This window comes from Talpa occidentalis, unplaced genomic scaffold (assembly GCF_014898055.3).
Source record: "Talpa occidentalis isolate TD23 unplaced genomic scaffold, MPIMG_talOcc4v2.1 talOcc4.18, whole genome shotgun sequence".
Taxonomy (NCBI): domain Eukaryota; kingdom Metazoa; phylum Chordata; class Mammalia; order Eulipotyphla; family Talpidae; genus Talpa; species Talpa occidentalis.
In genome coordinates this window covers 7,199,803-7,221,236 of record NW_023601851.1, presented here as the reverse complement: position 1 = coordinate 7,221,236, position 21,434 = coordinate 7,199,803, and the positions used below count along the sequence as shown (strand labels likewise).

At 48.6% G+C, this 21,434-nt stretch overlaps 1 protein-coding gene across 1 annotated transcript in view; it reads right to left on the bottom strand.

The window, feature by feature from the left end:
• The window catches only part of LOC129146158 (zinc finger protein 39-like), a 170,624-nt gene that overhangs the window by 67,612 nt on the left and 81,578 nt on the right, over window positions 1–21,434 (bottom strand). The gene's annotated exons all lie outside the window — the stretch shown is intronic.

Below are 21,434 nucleotides of genomic sequence, written 5' to 3'. Positions count from 1 at the left end.
TATTCGTCCCTCTGAGGTTCTGGCTTTAGGATTACTTGTAGTATTTTTTGGAGTGGGGGTTTAGTCATAATGAAATTCCGGAGTTTCTGTTTGTCTGGGAAGGTCCTTATTCTTTCTTCATAGAGGAAGGAGAGCTTTGCGGGATAGAGTATTCTTGGTTGGCATCTGTTTTCTTGGAGTCTGTTGACTATGTCCCTCCATTCTCTCCTTGCCCGGAGTGTTTCTTCGGAGAATTCTGATGTCAGCCTGATTGGTTTTTCCTTTGAATGTTATCTGTTTCTTCCCTCTTGTCAGCTTCATTATTTTTTCCTTGTCCTAGATTCTTGGGAGCTTTACTATTATGTGTCTTGCTGTATTTCTCCTTTTGTTGTGGAAGTTTGGTGTTCTTCTTGCTTCTTGTATATCAATTTTCAGCTCCTTCTTCACATTTGGGAAGTTCTCTTCAATTATCTCCTGGAATATTTTCTCTGTTCCTACATCTCTCTCCTCTCCTTCTGGTATTCCTATAACTCTTATATTTCATTTCCTCATGGAGTCAGATAGTTCCCGAAGTCTTTCTTCATTATTTTTCCTTCGTACTTCTCTTTCCTTTTCTGTTTTGGTTCTTTTTATTTCTGTTTCTTCAAGATTACTTCTCCGTTCTTCCATTTCATCTATTCTGCTTTCATTGCTTTTCCCAGAGTTCTTTAGTTCCTCCATTAATTCTTTGATCTCCTGCGTTTCTTTTGCTTCCCTCTTTAGGGACTCAATTTCATTCTTCTGACCATTGTTTTCCCTCTTTAGGGACTCAATTTCCATCTTCTGTGGTGGCTGAAGTATTTCCTTTCCACTCCCAGTCCCACTTGCTGCGTAGTTTGTTCTTGTTGTTTGTTTTAGTTTGTTTTTTTCCTCCTCTCTGTTGGTTGGAGAGTGCCAACTTTGTGTGTGGGTGGGGGGCAGGGTTCTGCGCTTTCCTCCATTCTAGTCCTCTTTTATGGCAACTTTCTTCTTCGGGTAGTTTGCTGGAGTCGTCCATTTATCTTCCGTGCCCCAGTTCTCATTGGGACCTGCCGCTTTTCCTCCCTATTAACTTTTTTTTTTTTAATGGGAGATCTTACTCGCAGCATCTCCTTGCCACCATTTTGCTCCGCCCTCCTATTTATTTATACATGAACCAGGGTACAGACCAGTTGCCAGGGAGGGTGAGAGGATTCACCAGAGACAGACTGGCAGACTGATTGTAGGCCAAATGGTTTTCAGGATTTTCTGCCCTCCCACCATCAGGACTGCCCTGCCTGATGGGTCACCTGCAGTTGTTACATTGTAGCAAACTATCTTCTTTACTTCTGTGGGCCATGAGAGTAGTCCTGAGAGATAGTCACCAAGAGAAGCAGAAGCAGGAGAGAGGAGAGAGACAAAGAGACAGAGAGAGAGAGGGGGAGAAAAGAAGCCAGAGAAACCCAGAGTGAAGACTTGGGGCTTGGAGGCCTGCCGGCCTCTTGGCCCCCTGGCACCCCAGCCTGCCGTGTACCTGGTTGCTGCAATGCATGTAAAGCTCCATAGAAGCCTGAGAAAGCCACTGAGGACTCCAAGACTCTCCTTTACCCTGTCTGCCAGATCAGAGAACCTGCACTGAGCCTATCCTGCCACTACACTGCTGAGGGGAGCAGCGGGCACCACAGGAGAGGTCTGCAGTGCCATGTGGGACCCTCGTTAGCCAGCTGGGATCGAACTGGCACTGCAGAGGCTGTGGACAGCTTCACAACACTACGCTCAAACGACTGGGCCACTAGGGGAGGCCCTCAAATTTATATTTTTAAGAGTGACTTGTTGGCTTTAACTTTTTTTTATGTACCATGAGGTATACAGGAGAAGAGACACATTAAGATCTTATTTTATAGTTCGCTTATTCCTGGACTCTCACTAGAAATCTGATTTTGGGGCCTCCCCGGTGGCACAGCAGTTGAGCACTGGGTTGTGTGGCTGGCTGCTTCGATTCCCGGCTGCCGTTCGAGGGTCCCACATGGCGCTCAGACCTCTCCTGCCACCCGCTGCTCCCCTCAGCAGTATACTTGGTTGGTCTGCCTGCTCTGCTCTCCCCTCTGGCTCTGGTGAAATCTCTCACCCTCCTGCGCTTCTGACTGTACCCAGTGCTTGTATAAATAAATAAATAAATCTTTAAAAAAAAAAGAAATCTTAGGTTTGGAATTTCACTCGCAAGAGCTGAATTTTCACTCTATAGTTTTAGCAGGCTAAGTAGTTTTAACAAAACTTTACATAGACCCGATAAGCAATTTGGAAGTTTTCTCAACCATTAAGTGTTCTGTATAGATTATTAGAAGTCCAAAGTAACTTAGCAATTTTTACAATAAACAGTCAGATTTTAAGATTAGGAAAACACAGGGAAATAGAAATTTATACCCATAGTATTTGTAGTGTAGTTGGTATTGCTAGTAAAGAGAGTGAAGTTAGTATTGCTGGTTGAGTTAAGTTAGCATTGTCAGTATTTAGTGAGGTTTAGTGAATACTTGAGTACTATTAGTACTAGTACATTTATTAATATCGTAGGAGAGTCAGTTGTCAGTGGAGGTAGCGCAAAGGCAGTGAGCACAGTCAGGGCTGGTGAGTGCTGACCCGAGAGGGAAAAGTCAGGCTGGCAGACTTTGGAATCAGCGTCCAGGGCTTCAACCAGGCGCTGAGCACGTGCTGCTGTCGCCCAGAACACAGGGACCCCATGGTCTACCTTGGCTAGAGGTACAAAGGCCCCAAGGTGGATGTGTGGAGCCTGGGCATCATGCCCTACCAAATGGTGACTGGCACACTGCCCTTCAGGGGGCCCAGCCTCAGGGCGATCAGGGAGCGCGTTCTGGGTGGGAACGTCTACCTGACCTCCTACCTCAAGGTCCAGGGCGGGGACCTGCTGGCCAAAATGCTGGCACGGGACCCCTGGAGGCTCCGCCCCCTGGAGAGCATCCAGCAGCACGCCTGGGTAGCAGAAACGAGCAAGGGACTCCTGCCCTTCAGCGAGCCGTCACTCTGCCCCCGGGACCCAGCCGTAACCAAAGCTATGGAGCGCCTGGGCTACCAGAGGCAGGAAATTCGGGAGGCCATTGACACTAACAAGTACGACGAGGTCATGACCACCTACCTGATCCTCTGCTCCAAGAAGCAGGTGGGGGAGGAGGACTATGAGGAGGAGGGGGAGGAGCGGCCGAGGCGCGTCACTTTCCAAGTGCCGAAGTGCGTCACCTTCCAAGAGCCTGGTGACCCGAGGTTTCGGGGAATACCCCAAGCCAGTTATCCTGCGAAAGCACCCAGTGCAAAAGAGCGGAAAGGATGCCCACCTGCCCCCCTTCCGCAGCCTGAAGTTTTGGGGAATGCCCGAAGGCCAGGTATCCTGCGAAAGCTGGAAGTCCCAAAGAGGGGAAAGGATGCCACCCCGGGCAACAGGGTCATCTCCGCCAGGTCCCTGAGCTGGAGGACGACCAGAAGCACACCACTGCCACAGGGCCAGGCCCCCTGCTAGAGGACACCCCAAAGGGCAGACCCTCCATGCTAGGCCCAGAGCTGGAGGACGCCTGGGGGGACACCAGCACCTCTGTGGCCAGACCCCAGCAGGAGGATGCCGGGGAGCACAGCAGCACCTCGGTGTCAGTCCTCCAGCTGGAGGACGCTGGGGAGCACGGCAGCACCACTGAGACAGGCCCCCAGCTGGAGAGGGACCAGGAAAGCAGGGCCAACACAATCTGTCCAGCTCCCCAGCCCTGCAGCAACACCCTAAGACCTCCCCCAAGACGTGGCTGGCCTTCCAGTGCAGTGGCCCCTTCAGCAATCATCAGGGCCAGAGATAGAGTATTAGAAATTATCCTGGAATTTTGTTGCTGCTGTGCAGCATTGGAACTGGAGAGCAACAAAGATTGAAAATAGTGCCATACCTGGCAGAAGACACCCACCCCCAAAGCACTACCACTCAGTGGCCATGGGGAACAGGAGTACACCAGGGAAGGTTGAGGCTCTGGAGAGGCCCAGGGGCTGGGCCCAGTCAGAGGGGCCAGGAGCAGCATGAGACTCACAGGACTGCAGCACAGAAGTCTGGGCAGCACAGATGTCCCTGGAGCACAGACGTCCCTGGAGCAGAGCAGGTGAAGGGCCAGGCGGGCAACGAAACTGGTGAAGCACCTGGAGGGGAGAAGAGTGGGTGAGGGGTATGGTGTGGAAGGGTTGGGGAGAGGTGAGCAGGTACAGGACCAGGAGAGGGGCGTGGGGCTGTGTGGGCAGAGCCTCCAGTGGCCCCAGGGCCAGAGGCGGGGAACCCTGGACCTCTCTCGCCCATCTTAGGTTCTGCCCCCTTGGTAGGAGAGACCTGCTGCTCACCCCTGGGCACACAGATGGTGCAGAGGATGCAGGAGCTCTTGCAAAGGCTTGGCCCCAGGTGGTAAAACGTGCAGATTGCAAGTAGCAGATAGAGAGGCTCTCTAGCTCCCCTTAAGAAAGACTCGGGGACCAGTATATTAGAATCCAAACGGGACTCTCCAAGGTGGGCAGAGGTTATTCACAGAGCAGCCCTACTCCACCACGACCTGCTCAGCTGGAAAATCCGCACATCTTCCTGCTCCTCGAAGCCTAGGCTATGATCAATCTCAGTCCCCCAGCGAGCACACCTAGGTGTCCAGTGTCCCCTGGGCCGAAGCTGCAGCTTGTCATGGAGTACGTGCAGGAGGGATTTTGCAGCTTGGGATTCTTACACAGTGTCAGCCCAGCTGGAATTTCTCCTTTTAAAAATACTCTCCAGATGGCCACCCACCCCTCCTCCTCCCTGGATTCAAACCCCACAGTGTGACCTTAGCCAAACTTGAAACATTAATATCACCCAACAGATGCAGGCTTGGGATACCAGTCTCTGCCAATTAAATCACTGGGTACAGGAACGAAAAGCTACAGGGGCTATCTACCTTAAATTTGTGTTTTTTCATCATTGTTTAGATGGTGTTCAATTCTCTTCTAAAACTAAGATTTAGCTAAGTCTGGTAAATGCAAGTGAGGTGAGGTATGTGTGTTTGAAAAAAGAAATGTATGGAAGAGGGATATTCTGAAGGGCCTTAAGATAATGTAAAGCAGGATGAGTAAAATGAAATGGCATAAGAAAGAAAGCAAAATAAAGTGTTGAATGTCTGAGAGGGAGATTTTGGTGAGAATCCGTGTGTACTCAGGTGTCTCCCCATCTTTCAACACATTCATGGGCTTGCTCATCTGACCAGCAAAGCCCCCTCTGATCGATACTTTGTCAGCCGAAGCTGGGGCCAGTACAACCAAACGTGGACAAGCTCTCCCTTACTGCCATGGATGCTGCCCCTAGTAGGCCCAGTGATCATGATTAAGCTTTTCTTTGTTTCTACACCCCGTTTTTTTCTGCTTTATCCATACAATGCTCTCTGAGATGAGCCTTCTCTCTCCCAGACCCGGCAAAGCCATTCCTGTTATTGACAGATGAGCAACGGCATTGCTCTAGGGATTCTGGACCAACCTGGGCCAGTCCAGCAAACAGTTGCTTATTTCTCTAAAAAAATGGATCCCACTGTAAGAGGATGGCAGCCCTGCCTGCGTGCACTTGTTGCAGCTGCGTGTCTCACTAGACAGGCCTTAAAACCCACACTGGGCCAACCTATAAACGTTAGTTCCCCACCTAGGCTCAAGGACCTGCTCATTCAACAGGCTCTCTCCCCTCCATCACCTTCTTGTCTGTTAGATTCTACTCTCTTTGTCAAAGAACCTCTTATCTCATCTCCCTCTCCCAATCCTCAACTCTCAATCATGCCAGGCCTCAAGGGTGTCCCACTCCCTAACGCAGATAACACCCTCTTCTTACTATGGTGGACACCATCACCAGTCGGACAATGGACCCACCTTTATCTCAAAGATTACTCCACAGGTCTCCTCCCTGGGCATCACATGGAAACTACACATTCCCTCCGGACCGCAATCCTCTGGTAAGGTAGATCGGGTGAATGGTCTGACCAGAGATCACCTAACCAAACTCTCCACTGAGCTGTGTAAATCCTGGGTAGAGCTGCTCACACTGGCTTTAGAGCACCTCCGAGCCACTCCCTGTGGCCCCTTGTTCCTGACCCCGCCTTGAACGGATGTATGGCAGACCTCTTCTTACTAACCATGAACTCCCCGTCCAACCGACACATTGGCTGGATATTTTCCATACTTCTCTTTGCTCAGACAGCTGCTCCAAGAATACGCAGACTGTTGTCTGCCACAACCTGTGCTTCTGTCCCCTGATGCACCTGTCAACCTGCTGTGCCCTGGAGACCAGGTTCTTCTGAAAGCCATCTCTCCAAAACAACTTCCGCCAAAGTGGATGGGTCCACACACGATCATCCTGACTACACCAACGGCTGTCAAGGTCTTGGGCAACACGTCCTGGCATCAGCTGTCCAGGGTCAAACCGGTCCCTGTGGACAAGCAGTATGTATGCGAGCACATGGGCCCAACTCGGGTACACATCACTGCGCCCCTGGTCCACATCCCACTCAGCCTATAAAGTAGAGGCCCTCTGATTCACGTTCCTCTGTGTTTTTTTTTTTTAAGATTTATTTATGCAAGCACTGGGTACAGTCAGAAGCACAGGAGGGTGAGAGAACTCACCAGAGACAAAGCGAAAAGCAGAACAGGCAGACTTGACGAAGCACATTGCTGAGGGGAGCAGTGGGCGGCAGGAGAGGTCTGCCCGCCTTGTGGGACCCTCACCTTGAGGCCAGGAATTGAACCGGTGCTGTAGAGGCTGCGGGCAGCTTGGCAATCCAGCGCTCAACCGTCCACCGCTGCACCACCTGGGAGGCTCCTCTCCTTCCTCTGTTTCTAATCCCATCTCTTCAAGCCACTTCCCTTTCTTCTGTCTATGCCTGGCAATTTCAGATCAACACAGCCTCGGGCAAAGTATTACCACTCATAGGGCCTCTTATCCTAATCTCCTATTTTTTTTTTCTTTTTGCCCCATGCTTACTCTGTTTCATCCAACACCGGATCCAAGAACTGTCCCATACCACCTTTAACCAACTCCTTCTCCACCCATATCCTCGCGTCCCTGCAAAGACTATCTCATAACCAGCCCTGAGCCCCCACCCTGGTCTTCGCCGCTGTCCAGCAAAAAGTAGCCAAAGAAAGAACCACTGGCCCTTTTCAACAAAAGGCTGGTATGAAAGGTTGATGCAGGGACCAGGAATGAGGAGGCCCACATACAAAAACAAGATGGTCCTGACACCAGTACCCTGATTCCATCAAACCGAAACTGAAGCCATAAGCAGGAGAAAACAATTCGGCTCCACGAAAAAACAACTTTGTTCCCCCTAAACCTGTTTCCCCCCCGCCAACCCAGTTTTCCTGCCTAACCTCTCCTCACCCTATAAAATGACATCTCCCCCCACAACGGGCACGACTTCAGGGACCCCCCTTCTTGGGACCCCGAAGCTCGCCCGGGGGTGCAATGAATTTTCCCTTCCTTTGAGAAAGTTTAGCTTGGCTCCCCCTTTCTTTACTGAGCCAAACTGTTACAGGGCAACCCTGGTATAAAAAGGGTTGTCTGACTGTTTCCCGATTCTGGTGGAGTGTTTCGGATTCTGGTGGAGCTGCAAGGACACGGCCGGTTCTGAAATGGGAAGAGTTGGGGGTCCTGGAGGGCGGCATCCTGGTGGTGAGATGCTCTGTGAGGATTCAGAGAAGCAGGGCTCAGAGGAGAGGAGACTCGGGGGAATGCCCTGGGTGTGAGGTTTCCAGCTTTGCTCCCCAGAATCCCTCTCTCCAGCCTCTGGATAACAAAACCTGGGGAAACAGGAAAGTAGATCGTTTTTTCCTTTTACAACCTATTTAGTATTGAGGACATTAAAAAATATATAACATTTAATGAATACTGTTAAATTTACAGAAAAGTTGCAAAGATAGTACAGTTCTTATTTATCCCACACCATTTCCACTTTAACATCTTACATGATTTTTTTTGTATTTTTTTACAGCTAATGAAGCAATATTGACACAATTACCAAACTCCATGCTTAATTTCATTAGTTTTTCCTAATGTACATTTTATGTTCCATAATCCAAATTGCCTCATTCAGTTACAGCCAGTTCTCTTTGATGTGCCTCTTGCTGACTGTTTCTCTGACTTTGCTTGTTTTTATAACATTGACATTGGTGAGGAGTGATATTTTGGAGAGGTGTTGGGGTCACAGTTGGAGTTCTTGGGTCACGTCTGAGAAAAGTTTCACCAGATTCCCCCTTTCACATACACAGTGAGTTTCCCCACAAGACAGAGACTTTCAGTCTCTGCCAAAGAGAAGTTTTATTATTTCTTTTTTTAAAAAAAGGGAAAGAGTCAGAACCCTGCTACCTCCTCCACCCACTGAGTAGGCACTCTCTGACCAACGGAAAGAAGGAAAGAAAAAAAAAAACCAGCAAGAACAAACTACAGATCAAGTGGGACACTGAGTAGAGAGGAACAATTTCAGGCACCTCACCCCACAAATGGGAACTGTGGAGAACGGTGATGAAATCACCACAGAGGTGATCGAGTGGCTCCGGGCGCCATCAGAGGAAGACAAGGACTCCACGGAGACCTACAAATAGCCTAAGGCCAGCCGAGAACCACTGGGAAAAAGCAAAGGTCAGCAAGGACAGGTCTCTGGTGCCACCTCATGACCAGAACAAAATCACCAACTAACTGATTCCCTGTTGGAACTAAGTAAATACAGAGGGAGGGAACTGTAAGGGACAGTGCCCAGCAACACAGCATCAACACTCTGGTGGAGTTTTGGCCTACCAGTGCTAGTCTCAGTCTGGTGAACAGTTTCCGACACCCCTAGAGGAGCACTCCAAAGAGATGCTCGCCAACACCAGTGGCACAACGTCTCAATGCATAGAACTAAATAGAAAGCAAACAACAGGGAGAAGAAAACATACACAGGGGACACAAGGCTTCTCATTCTGGCTCAGTCGTCCGGAGCACCCAGAACAACTCAGATTTATGGAGACAGACCACCTCCTAGGTTAGTTACAAAACAGTGGATTATTCTTTTGTTCCTTAGTATTCAGCATTATTCTGGCACACATGCACAGCCAAGGTTCTGCGTTATCAGATTATTCTGTTCTCTCTTCTAATCTAGTTTCTCTCACAGGCCTGGTTTCGCTGTCACAACATCCTGACCTGTAGGAGGGCCAATCTTCTGACCCGGGCTGATCCATCTTTTAGCCATGCCCAGTCTTTCAGCCATGACCGTGATAGTTTCCATGCCTCAGCACTTTATGCCATAGGGGTCTCCACATCTCCCCCCCCTTTAAAAAAAAGATTTATTTATTTATGCATACAAGAACTGGGGTACAGGCCAGAAGTGTGGGGGAATGAGAGAATTCACCAAAGTGGAGAACAGAACAGGTGGACTAATGGAAATACACTGCTGAGGGGAGCAGTGGGGTGTCTGGAGAGGTCTGCTGTGCCATGTGGGTAACCCCCTGGGTGGAGATAAACTCGTGTTCACTGGCTTTGGACAGCTTCATAGGTTGCGTCTCAACCCCTTGCACCAGCAGGGAGGTCCCCTTTTTTTTGTTTTGTTTTTTAGTGTAGCCTTGACAATGACTATGGCAGCAACATTCAGTTGTTTTCACTCCCACATGCTTCTTCCTTTACTTTTGTAGAAGAGGATTTAAAGTAACAGATATGCAAAAATAAGGATTAGTGCAATTAACATGAAGATAATTCCCAAATCTTTTACATAGTTCAGTTTATTTAAATTGGCTAACCCCCATCATTAAATTTACAACATATTTCCCTCCTACTGCTGATAAGTATTTAACAAATTTTCCCTGTGTATTTTGTTGCAAGTGTTGCATTTGCTCAGACATATTTACATTTCCTTGAAATTGTAGCTTAATATGTTTCCATGTAGCCTGAGTCTGATTATATACAAATGGAGTTACACAGATGGATGTACAGGTCCAGTCACAGGGCTAAGACAGTTGGGTCTGTACAGTTTTTATCTGATCTCTTGACAATTTTACCGTCTGTTGTCCTTATAGTTTCTCTCTAAGGTCCGTGACATCAGAATAGGAGTTTCGTAGAATAGTGTCACAACAAAACACAACAGAGTTGGTGGTGTCTAAGGGGTTTGTTGATGACCATCATGTCAGCGTACAGCAGCCTGAAGGGCATCGAGTCTTGATCTGACGTTCCGGAGAACAGCACAGTCAGTGGGAAGGGTCCACGTTTCTCCTGTCGGCCAACATAGGTGGCATCCCAGGTGGCAGCTAGATGGCTAATGGCTGGAGCTCTGGAATAAGATGGGTCCTTTTCTGCTGGAATCCAAAGTGGTCCTGTAGGTAACATACCCTCTCCCCCATGTTCAGTGTTTTTTTTTAATATTTATTTATTTATGCATACAAGAGCTGGAATACAGGCCAGAGGTGTGGGTGTGTGTGTGTGAGAGAGAGGATTCACCAGAGACAGAGTGGGGAACAGAACATGCAGATTGACCGGAGTACACCACTGAGGGGAACAGTGGGTGAGTCAGGAGAGGTCTGCTGCACCATGTAGGAAGCTCCCTGGCCGACCGGGGGATCCAGCTCCTGCTGCGGTGGCTGCAGACAGCTTCATAGGTTGTGCCTTAAGCCCTTGCGCCTCCAGGGGGGCCCCCATGTTCAGTGTTTTAAGGTCCCAGCCAAGTTGGCCCTTGCGATGGACAGTAATCTATGACCAAGGGCCTAGGGCTTGGTGTTGCTGTCATAAAATGCTGCTCCACTGCCCTGAGGAAGTAGGAATGAGATGTTGCTCAACAGTTGTTAGACCAAAGCAGTTGTAATTCAAGAATTTAAAAGTAAATAAAACGTTGTACATAAGTACCTATAGGCACAAGTTTTCCTCTAGACTCCCCCTATTTTTTTGTATTTTAAACCCCAATCTCAGGATTTTAGTGTATGCTAGAGAATAACAATCAGCCGCCAGTATTGCCTGTGCGTGTCTAGTATGATAGTCCTTCATTCCTGGAAATTACTCAGTCCATGGCGGTGGGGGTGAGAAGATTCACCAGAGAGAGTGGGGAGCAGAACAGGAAGATCTACTGAAATACACTGCTGAGGGGAGCAGCAGGCAAGGCAGAAGTGGTCTGCTGTGCCATGTGGATAGCTCCCTGGCCAGCTGGGGATCGAACTCATGCTTCAGTGGCTGGCAATAGTTTGATAATGGTGTCTTTAACACCCTATGCCACCAGGGAGGTCCGGTTTAACTTTTCTAAAAACAAGTTTTCTCCAACTTGACCCAATTTTATACAATAGTACAGCAAAATATTTGCAAACTGAATCTACTCTCAGACCAATTTACTTATTTTTTTTAAAGATTTTATTTATTCATTTATTTATTTATACAAGAACTGGGTACAGTCAGAAGCGCGGGAGGGTGAGAGAATTCACCAGAGCCAGAGCGGGGAGCAGAGCAGGCAGAAAGACCGAAGCACACTGCTGAGGGGAGCAGCGGGCAGCAGGAGAGTCTGCGCGCCATGTGGGACCCTCCTCCAGATGCCGGGGAGCAGCCGGGGATTGAACTGGCACTGCAGAGGCCATGGGCAGCTTCGCAACCCAGCGCTCAACCGCTGCGCCACCAGGGAGGCCCCAATTTACTTATTTTTGCATAAAATCACAAGGCAGAGTAACCAAACAGCAATTCTAGCTAACTTTTCTGGAAAACTCCATATAAGATCAGAGTGAACTCTTGACATCTAGTCCGTGTAGGCTTCAGAAACAAAGTTGGTTTCCACCTGGAGTTTCCTATTCTCCAGGTTACCAAAACTTTTTTTTTCCCCCAGTTGTCGAATCCTGCCAATGGAGGCAAGCTTCCTCACCCTCTTTGGATGTCTCTGGAACCCCGCAAAGCAGCAGGTTCTTTTTTCTTGCTTCAGGTCAAATTCAACTTTCACAAAGAATTCCTATAGAAGCCACAAAATGAAACATGCCCATAAGAGCTGGGGTACAGGCCAGAAGCTCAAGGGGTGAGAGGATTCACCAGAGACAGAGAGGGGAACAGAACAGTCAGACTGATGAAATACATTGCTGAGGGGAGCAGCAGAGAGACAGGAGAGGTCTCCTAAACCATATGGGAAGCTCCCTGGCCAGAGATCGAACTTGTGATGCATGACAGCGGATAGCTTCATAGGTTGTGTCTTATGCCCTTGCTCCATGAGGGAGTCCTGCATCTAATATTAACAAGAAGGTGTGACTTTATGTGTTTCTTTACAAGGGATCAAAATTTTCTGAAAGATCTCTAGAATTTTAGAAGATTCTTTCTAAATCTTTTGTTTAGAAACTTTACCACATTCATCTATATCTCTTGTCTTTGTTTATCAATTGACCCACAATTGATCGATAGATTGATCTATACATCCATCCCTCTATCATCAATCAGTCATCTGTCTAGTGTTTTCTCTTTGCTTTTTGTTTTCTTCTGTACATGCACAACAACAGTTTTTATGTTGAATTTCCATTGGTTATGCTCACTAATTACAATTTCATTTTATGTCTGTAATTAATTTGTATTTTTGTCCTCAAAACTATGAGATTTTTCTTGGGCCTCCCTGGTGGCGCAGCGGTTGAGCGCTGGGTTTTGAAGCTGCCTGCGGCCTCTGGGGCGCCGGTTCGATCCCCAGCTGCACCCCAGCCACTGGAGGAGGGTCCCACATGGCGCGCAGACCTCTCCAGCAGCCCGCTGCTCCCCTCAGCTGTGTACTTCGGTCCTTCTGCCTGCTCTGCTCCCCGCTCTGGCTCTGGTGAATTCTCTCACCCTCCCGCACTTCTGACTGTACCCAGTGCATGTATAAAAACAAACAAACAAACAAACAAACAAATAAATAAAACATGCTTCTATTAAAAATAATAATAATAAAAAAACCTGAGATTTTTCTCAAACAGATTCTCAATGTCTGTCATTCATCTGTATGTTTTAATTCTGTTGTTTTCTCCTCCTGATCATGTTTGTAAATTGTATAGTAGCATCACATCTTAATTTCATTCATACATAAACTTTTCATCACTTTTTTTTTTCAGAAGAGATGGGCAGACTCTTTTTTTTTTTGTAAAGATTTATTTATTTATTTATACAAGCACTGGGTACAGTCAGAAGCACGGGAGGTTGAGAGAATTCACCAGAGCCAGAGCAGGGAGCAGAGCAGGCAGAAGGACCGAAGTACACTGCTGAGGGGAGCAGCGGGCGGCAGAAGTCTGCATGCCATGTGGGACCCTCGCTGGTGGCGGGGGGTTGAAGCAGCACTGCAGAGGCGGTGGGCAGCTTCGCAGTCCAGTGCTCAACCTCTGCACCACCGGGGAGGCCCTAATTCATTTCTTGATCAATATTTGTGCTCAAATTTGATGGGGGTTCAACTCCAGAATTATGTTCTAGAACATCTATGTATGTCAGTCCCATTGTTTCTGATCTGTGCACACTGGCAATCAATGCTTTGGAAGAAGGATATACTGGACAATTGTCAAGAATGCCAAGGGGTCCTTAATAACAGCAGCTGATAGGAACTATGTCCACAAAGCCTGCGGACGCTTAGCAGTCCTCAGTCTTGAATTCCCCCAAGTTCTAATATCCTTTTAGAGCACATTGAGGGGTGGAAATCAGACAGGGGCTATTTGAGACTGCCTTGGGCCTGGTGAATCACTCGGGACCCCATCATCAAGACCAGCAGGGACAATAGCTAATGAGATTATTGGTGGGAACAAGACCTGTGACCCAGTCTTTCTAGGTCTTCTGAGGCTGCTCACCTGGTATGTGGGAGTTCACAGGGGAGCCTGGAGAAGTCGGTCAATCTTCAGTGTGCTGGGCTAAGGAATCTGGACTTGACATTTAGGTTTCCTCAGGAACCAAAGAGAATCTGGGAAGAGCAGCTGTGAATCATTCTGGCTCTGAAGTGCTAGAACTATATGCATTAGAGAGGAAGCAGTGGGAGGGAAGGATGAGAAAAGAGGATCGCTGGAGATGATGGGAGGCAGCATGGGCGCTAGAGGGAAGGAGCTAACCTGGAGTCCATGCCAAGGGTAAATGGATCAGGGGGAGACAGATGAAAGGCACATCTAAGACATGGAAGGTTCTGGAGATAAGTAAGCATTACATGAGATGTCTGGAATATGGCTCCTCTCTGGCTGACGGGCCTTTATCTGTGTTCTGAGAACAGCTTGCATGAGGGGGATGGCACATGAGAAGGAATGAGGAAGGAATTCTTACAGGAACTTTCAAAAGTCTGGCTGATTCACTTCTAGAGCTGATCAAAGCTATCAAGCTGTTGGTGTTTGCTAGAAGAATTTTAACACCAACCATATATGGAGTGCCACACCCCCCAGTGGACCTTGGATTACATCCTCCCTTTTTGTTGTTTTCCAGTTGTGATTTTCCCAAACCTGCAGTCTTCAAGTATTCGTTGCCTGCCACAACACCCTTTCTGTCAGTCCCCTAACCCAGGCCCCTTCACACACTTTCCCCTCAGGCATCAGTCATGAAGGCTCTTCTGTGTATCTCCTCTCAGCTCTCAGATGCCCTGCCTCCAGGCCTCACTCGGCACCAGAGCATTTCTTTTTCTTTTAGTAGTCCCCATAGCTCTCCCACCGCCACATCTCCAGTGAACCATCACTGTGTTTTCCTCTCCTGTCTCGCCCCCCTCACTCTCCTTCCTTTGCTCTGTACCTCAGCTCTGTGGTCTGTTTGCTAGTTTTGTCTTTTTCTTGATTTTTTTTTTTTTTTTTTTTTTGGTTTCTCTATATTCCACATATCAGTGAGACTGTCCAGTATTTATCTTCTTCCTTCTGACTTACATCGGCTAGTGTAGCCTTCCAGCTCCATCCTTGTTACCGCAGATGGTGTGAGTTTGTCTTTCTTGATCACAGTAACATTTCATCGCGTGCCACTGCACCGGAGCATTTATGAAGAACATCCCTAGGAAGAGCCCAGAAGGAGTGGACCTGCCTCAGCTGTGTCAGTCTTTGGTCTCAGCTGTCCTGAGCCTCCCTGCTCTGTCCTCAGACCTCTCCTGGGTCTTCTCTCTCATCAGCTGGCCTGTGACCTCCAAGTGTGTCCCCCACTTGTTTACAATGACTTCTTGCTTTCGTTCATTGGAACTGAGGCCTCTGACATGGGCCTCGGACCTGTTTTTCTGGACATTTCTGTACATTGGTATCCTCCTCTTTGCATGAGGAAGTGAAGGCAGCCCTCTTTATTCTATCGCTAGGTCTCATCCTTCCCAGCCTACTCTGCGGCAGGCTGTGCCTCCCATGCTGTCTCTTGACGTGGTCCGGGCTTTGGGGGAGATCCCCGAGAAGCAGGGAGTTCCTGTGCTCCCACGAAGAGGGAAAGTTGTACTTCCCAGAAGACGGGAGTCCTTGCACCTCCCAAAGAAGATCTGAACTAGGGAGTCTCCAAGGCAAAGCCTTCTAAAGCTCTCCTCTTTGTTCCTGGTTAATGCTGAAGTAAGTTAGTTATTCATTGGCCTGTGCAAACCTAAATCGGACCCAGGTGCCAATTGGTTTATTGTTCTTACACATGAACTGTCACAAAAGAAGTAAAAATTGTTAAAGATATAGTTAGGAAAGATATGTTTTGGCCCTGAGAACTCTGGAGAACAAGCTGCCCTGAACCAGCTGTGCTTGGAAACCATAGCCTAACCTGGGGGTGTACCTGTTTGTGGCAACAGTACATCTCTTGGTGTATGGGAAAAGTTAACAGTGTGTGTGGGCCTCCCCGGTGGTGCAGCGGTTGAGCGCTGGGTTGCAGAGCTGCCTGCAGCCTTTACAGCGCCGGTTCGAACCCCAGCTGCTTCCTGGCCACCGGAGGAGGGTCCCACATGGCACGCAGACCTCTCCTGCCACACGCTGCTCACCTCAGCGGCGTGCTTCGGTCCTTCTGCCTGCTCTGCTCCCAGCTCTGGTGGATTCTCTCACCCTCCCGTGCTTCTGACTGTGCCCAGTGCTTGTATAAATAAATAAAAATAAATCTTTAAAAAAAAAAGTTCACAGTGTGCAGCTTGTGTGGAGGTTAAGCATTTCTAGTTGAAAGTTAGATTTCTGTAGAACTAAACAGTATTGATGAGTTACTTTAGATCACTTTGAAGTAATTGATAAAGGGCTAGAGGAATTGAGTACTAGGGAATGGGTTGATTTTAGTAATATAGCATAACAATGGACTTTCATGTCCACTCCTAAATTAGGAAGGCTTCACAGGGTGATTGATTGTTACTGAACATTTTACTGTCTTAGACAATGGATTACATTAGAAAAAGAGTTGTACCTAGGGGAGTCATTGTCCCTGTGGATTTTCTTAATCAGATTAAGGAAGTGTCCTTTTGTGGTATGAGATCAAGAGGGTCTTTGTATGTTCATGAGGAAATATGTAATGATGGTCTCTGTTCTGCTTTGATGCTTATGCTGATGTCATCTCACTGCTGGCCTTAAGGTATAAAGAAAGACCTGCTGAGACCCTCAGGAGGAGATACTTGCAGGAGAGAAGGTGTCTGTGTGTGTCTTCCTCACTCCTGCCTTACTCCACTTCCCTGCAGCCTTCAGAAAAACTTCACCAAAGCCTTCCTCTCCTGCTGAGATCCCTGACGGGATATCTAGCTGGAGCTGGTCTCCAACCTGCTCAGATTCCCCACCTTGAGCACTCCCTCTTCACTGAACTCTGCCCTTTATCCTTCAATCAGACAGGAGTATGGAATCAGGAAGAGGTAAAATGAATCTTGATTTTCCCTAATTCTAACTGAAATTTAGCATTTTATTTAATGGTGGCATCAAATTACAGTTGTAGTAGCAGTGTCTGTGATTGTCCTGCCAGCAGAACCACATGTATTTTATGCTCTCATGATTGGTTTTGCTTTCACAGTTGACTGACCCTTAAGCAACAGGGGGGTGGGGCGCTGATCCCGGGCGGTGGAAAATCCATGTAGGACTTTTGAACCCCCAGAAACTTTATAGTCATCCCTTGGTATCTGGTGGAGTTGGATTTAGGAATGACACCCCCACACCCCCAGCAGATAGCAAAGGTTCACAGATGCTTAAGTTAAGTTCCATATAGTTGGCCTGGAGAGTACTCAGCTCAGAGTCAAGCTGCTGGCATCTGTTCACTGGACCGAGTCCAGCACCGCGAGACAAAATGCCACCAGGGCGCTGATGCCCTGTTGCTGGGCTCTGCCCCTTGCGGTTCCCGCCCTCTGTGTTTACTCAGTTCCAGCAGGCAATCAGCTCCTTGGTGGCTTTGTTCTGGTCACAGGGTGGTGCCAGAGACCTTGACTTGCTGACCTGTGCTTTTCCCCAGTGGTTCTCTGAGAAAAGGGGGGGGCACCTCTACACAGGGGCTGTCGTTCAAGCTGGGTGCTGTGTCTGCTGCGCGTTCAACCCGCACTGTGCCCGCAGCTGTATGGATCCCGCCCTGAATGCTGTGCTGTAGGTCTCAGTTCCAGGGCTGTCAGGTCCAAAACGCTGGCTGTCACCCTGTGCAGTGCCCGCTGCTAGGGCGCGTCCATGCCCCGTGTCCTGTGCCTGGATCTCAGTCCCAGGCTGGGGTCTTGCTTCACGCCTGGTTTCCCTTCTTACCCCCTAGGCCACATTGTGCTACTTTTCCAGTGTCCAAACCTTGGACAGCTTATCTGCATTTATTGAAGTGATTCTTTATTCAGTTTCCACATATAGCTCTCTCCTAGATGTCCTCCTGCTCTTTTTTTAATGTTTGTTAATGTTGGATTTAACCAGTATGCAGTCCCTGATACTGCAGGAAATTATTCTGCGGTAGTCACATTTTCTGTGTGCTCTCTATTAGTTTATTCTCACCGACTGTTTTCTTTAAGGTACTTCTTCAGGCATTTGTTTATTCACTCAGTATGTTCATGGGAAGTTTTTGACAGTGGTAAATTTTCTATGAGTGGTGGTAAGTACAGTAATCACGGAAGTGGCCTTTGCATTGTTGAAGTGATATTTTGTGAGAAAGTGATACCGGAATTGTCAGGCCTAGTCTCCCAGCCAGGAACAGATCCCAGGCTGCAGGGCAGTGCTGAGCCCCAGCCGCTAGACCCCCACGGGTTGGTGTCTCACGAAGCCGCAGCAGGAACTTCGCAGACACTCAGGCAAGCAAGTGAGAAGAGTCAAGTTTGTTTATAGAAAGAAAAAGTTTATTGAGGAGAAAAAGAACAGAAATAAAGTGGGACTCCCAGGCCAGGGAACCAGGCCTGGGAGGGGCAAGGAAGCCAAAGTGGAGTTGTGTCTTAGGGAATTTATACCTTTTTTTCCCTCATTATTCTAAAGCTCCACCAGTCTCTTTGTGATTGGTTAGTTCTCGGCTGTCTCACTTAATTTGCTACTGAGTGGGGGATCTTCACATTCCTTATCTAACAGCTTTGTCTTTCCCCATTTGTTACATCTTTATCTTTATGGCCCAGTCCTCTGGATGGGCATCCCTGCATTGAAGTTAAACAGCTGCCCTTCTAAGTTGTCCATAAATTAAACCACTCACCCATTTCTCCAATCTCCGCCTCCCTTTACCACCTGAAGGAAACCAGGACTAGCATTAACAATGCTGTCCTTGGTCCTGGGATGTTTGTTTTTCCTAGTGGAATTGGTTACTTTCCCTTGGTTGTCCTTATCTCTGAAGCCTCCCTAAATTCTTCAGAGGTCCCCTCCTGCACTGTCCCTAAAACTGCATCATTCCTAGCTTGCCCTGTGTCTCAAAAGGAAAATGTGGACCTCCCTGGTTGTGCAAGGGGTTAAAAGTACAGCACTGTGAAGCTATCTGTGGCCTCTGCAGCACATGTTCGATTCCCATCCGGCCAGGGAGCTATCCACATGGTGTGGCAGACCTCTCCTGCCTCATCTGCTGCTCCCCTCAGCAATGTATTTCAGTCAGCCTGCCTGTTCTACTTCCCACTCTGACTCTGGCAAATCCTCTCACCCCCTGCACTTCTGGTCTACCTCTCTGTTCTTGTATGCATAAATGAATAAAATCAATCTTTAAAAAAAAGTAAATTAAAGTTCAAGACAATGGTGTGGGGAGCTGTATAGTTATTTTCTATGTCCTTTTTTATCAAGCATACTTGAGATATTGTGAAGAGACCTGATGAATATAATTCAGCCCTAAATCTCTTCACTCTATGGCTTTCTCCTGGTATGTAGGTGGAGTCATGTATTTGACTTTCGTGTGTCAAACATCTATGGGACCCTCCTCCAGTTGATGTGTTTACGTCTTAATTGCTTGGGTACATTTACAATGGTGTCATGTATCATGGATGAAGAAAATCTAGATGGATATGCTGTTTGTGGCTGACTCAAAAGATTGATCTAAATCACCTAGAGGAGTCGTGGACTTCATTGTGGGCAATAAAGTTAGAAACAATCATGCTGAAGTTCAACTAATTTCATCATTTTCTCCTTCAGGGAATACACTAACAGTTTATTAATATCCTCATGTGTCTTCATGGTGAGACAGGGCAAGCTAGGGTTATTAGGCAGTTTTAGGTACAGTGCAGGAGGGGACCTCTGAAGAATTTAGGGAGGCTTCAGAGATAAGGACAACCAAGGAAATGTAACCAATTCCACTGGGAAAAACAAACATCCTAGCACCACAGATAATCTTGTTAAGGATGGTCCTGGTTTTCTTCAGATGATAAGATAAAGTGTGAAGATGCTCACCAGGAGCGCTGAAGCATAAAGATAAAGCATAACAAATGGGGAAAGAAAATACTGTTAGATGAGGAATGTGAAATTCCTTGCTTAGTACCCCCTGAGAGCTAGCCAATCAGGAAGAGAGACTGAAATTTTAACATAATGAGAGAGAAAAAGTATATATTGCCAATGTAATATCCCATACCGGCTCATCTTGGTCCCTCCCATGTACTTTATACCTGGGAGTCTTTCTTCTTTGTCTTTTTTCTTCCTAAATAAACTTTTCTTTCAAAGACAAGATTTGTCTCTCTCTGCTTACTTACTCCAAAAGTCTGTGAATTCCTTTCTACGGTTTCACGAGACAAGAACTTGTGGTAAAGCGGCAGCAGTTGTTACACACGCCAGCATCAATGGTAGTAATGGAGCCATGAATATTATTGGACGTTGTTGCAAAAGAAATCTTCACAAGCATGTGATGAAAGAGCAGGTGAGCTTTTCATAACAGCGTAGAATTCTTGTGCATTCACATTAGCTAAGCAAAGCATCTTCATGTTGAACACCGACTCTGTGATCCAGATATCAGAAGGTCAAGATGCTTCTTAAATACCTGAATCTTGATTTTGATGAAATGTATCTTAGTATCTGAATGTCTTATTTACACTATATGTGAACTTCTTCTGTGTATTTTTTCAATTAATTCATACAAGAGCTGAGGTGCAGGCCAAAGGTGTGTGTGTGAGAGAGAGACAGAGAGAGGATTCACCAGAGACAAAGTGGGGAGAACAGGCAGAGAGAAATATGCTGCTGAGGGGAGCAGTGGGCCTTACAGGAGAGGTCTGCCATGCCCTGTGGAGGGGGCAGATAGCTTCTGAGTCAGCGCGGTGCTTAACCCCTTCAGCCCCAGGGCGGCCCTGTTGCGCTCTCTTCCCTCAGAGCCCTGAACCCTTATGGGCCCCGCAGTTTTCATGGCCTCGCCCACCTGCCGGTTCTCCTCAACCTCCACTCCTCCCACTTCCAGGCCACAACCCCACCCCGACGACGGCCCGACGGGCCGCGCAAGGGGTTGTGGGAAATGTAGTCTCGAGCCCCTGTGGTTCCCGCGGAGGTTTCTGGGCGGGGCTTCCGCGATCTGCGCAGGGGCGGCCCCGCCCCCGTCCGTTCGAACGTTCTGGCGCCTCCGCGAGCACGGGGGCGCCCCGAGGTGACCGCGGTTTTGTCCCGGGAGGCCGGGCTCGGGTGAGCGGAGGTGCCGGGGGTTGGGGAGCGGGGGCGCGGGCGAGCGGGGGCCCGGCCGCGTGGAGTCGGGCGCTTTGGAGCCGATTCCCCCGGAGTGCGCGTGGGGGCGGGGCAGGGCCGTTGGGGAGAACGTCCCGGCCTTTCCGGGGTGTCCCCAGCGCGGCCGCCCGGCCCTGACCCTGGATGCTGCCGGGGTCTTCCCGGGGCAGGGCACGGGTCCCCGAGGCGGGGGCCTGGGGAAGCGCGGGTCCGCCTGTGCGCATGCGCGCTGACTCCTCTGAGCCCCCAGAAGTCGGGCGGTGAGGGAGGGGAGAGCCAGGCGGCGTTTCTAGGTGGGGGTTATTGCACCCGGGGCCAGATTCACGGACCCAGGGTGGGCGGGTGACGTCGCGCGGGTTGCCAGGGGGAGGCGGCCCCTGTGGGGGCGGAGAGGTTGGTGGGAAACTGGGTTTGCAGGGGGGGTGCGGGGGGGGGAGTTGGGGGTTAGTTCCTGGGGCTTTAGAGGCTCATTGTCTGAATTTCGGGTGTGCTTTGCGTTCCCG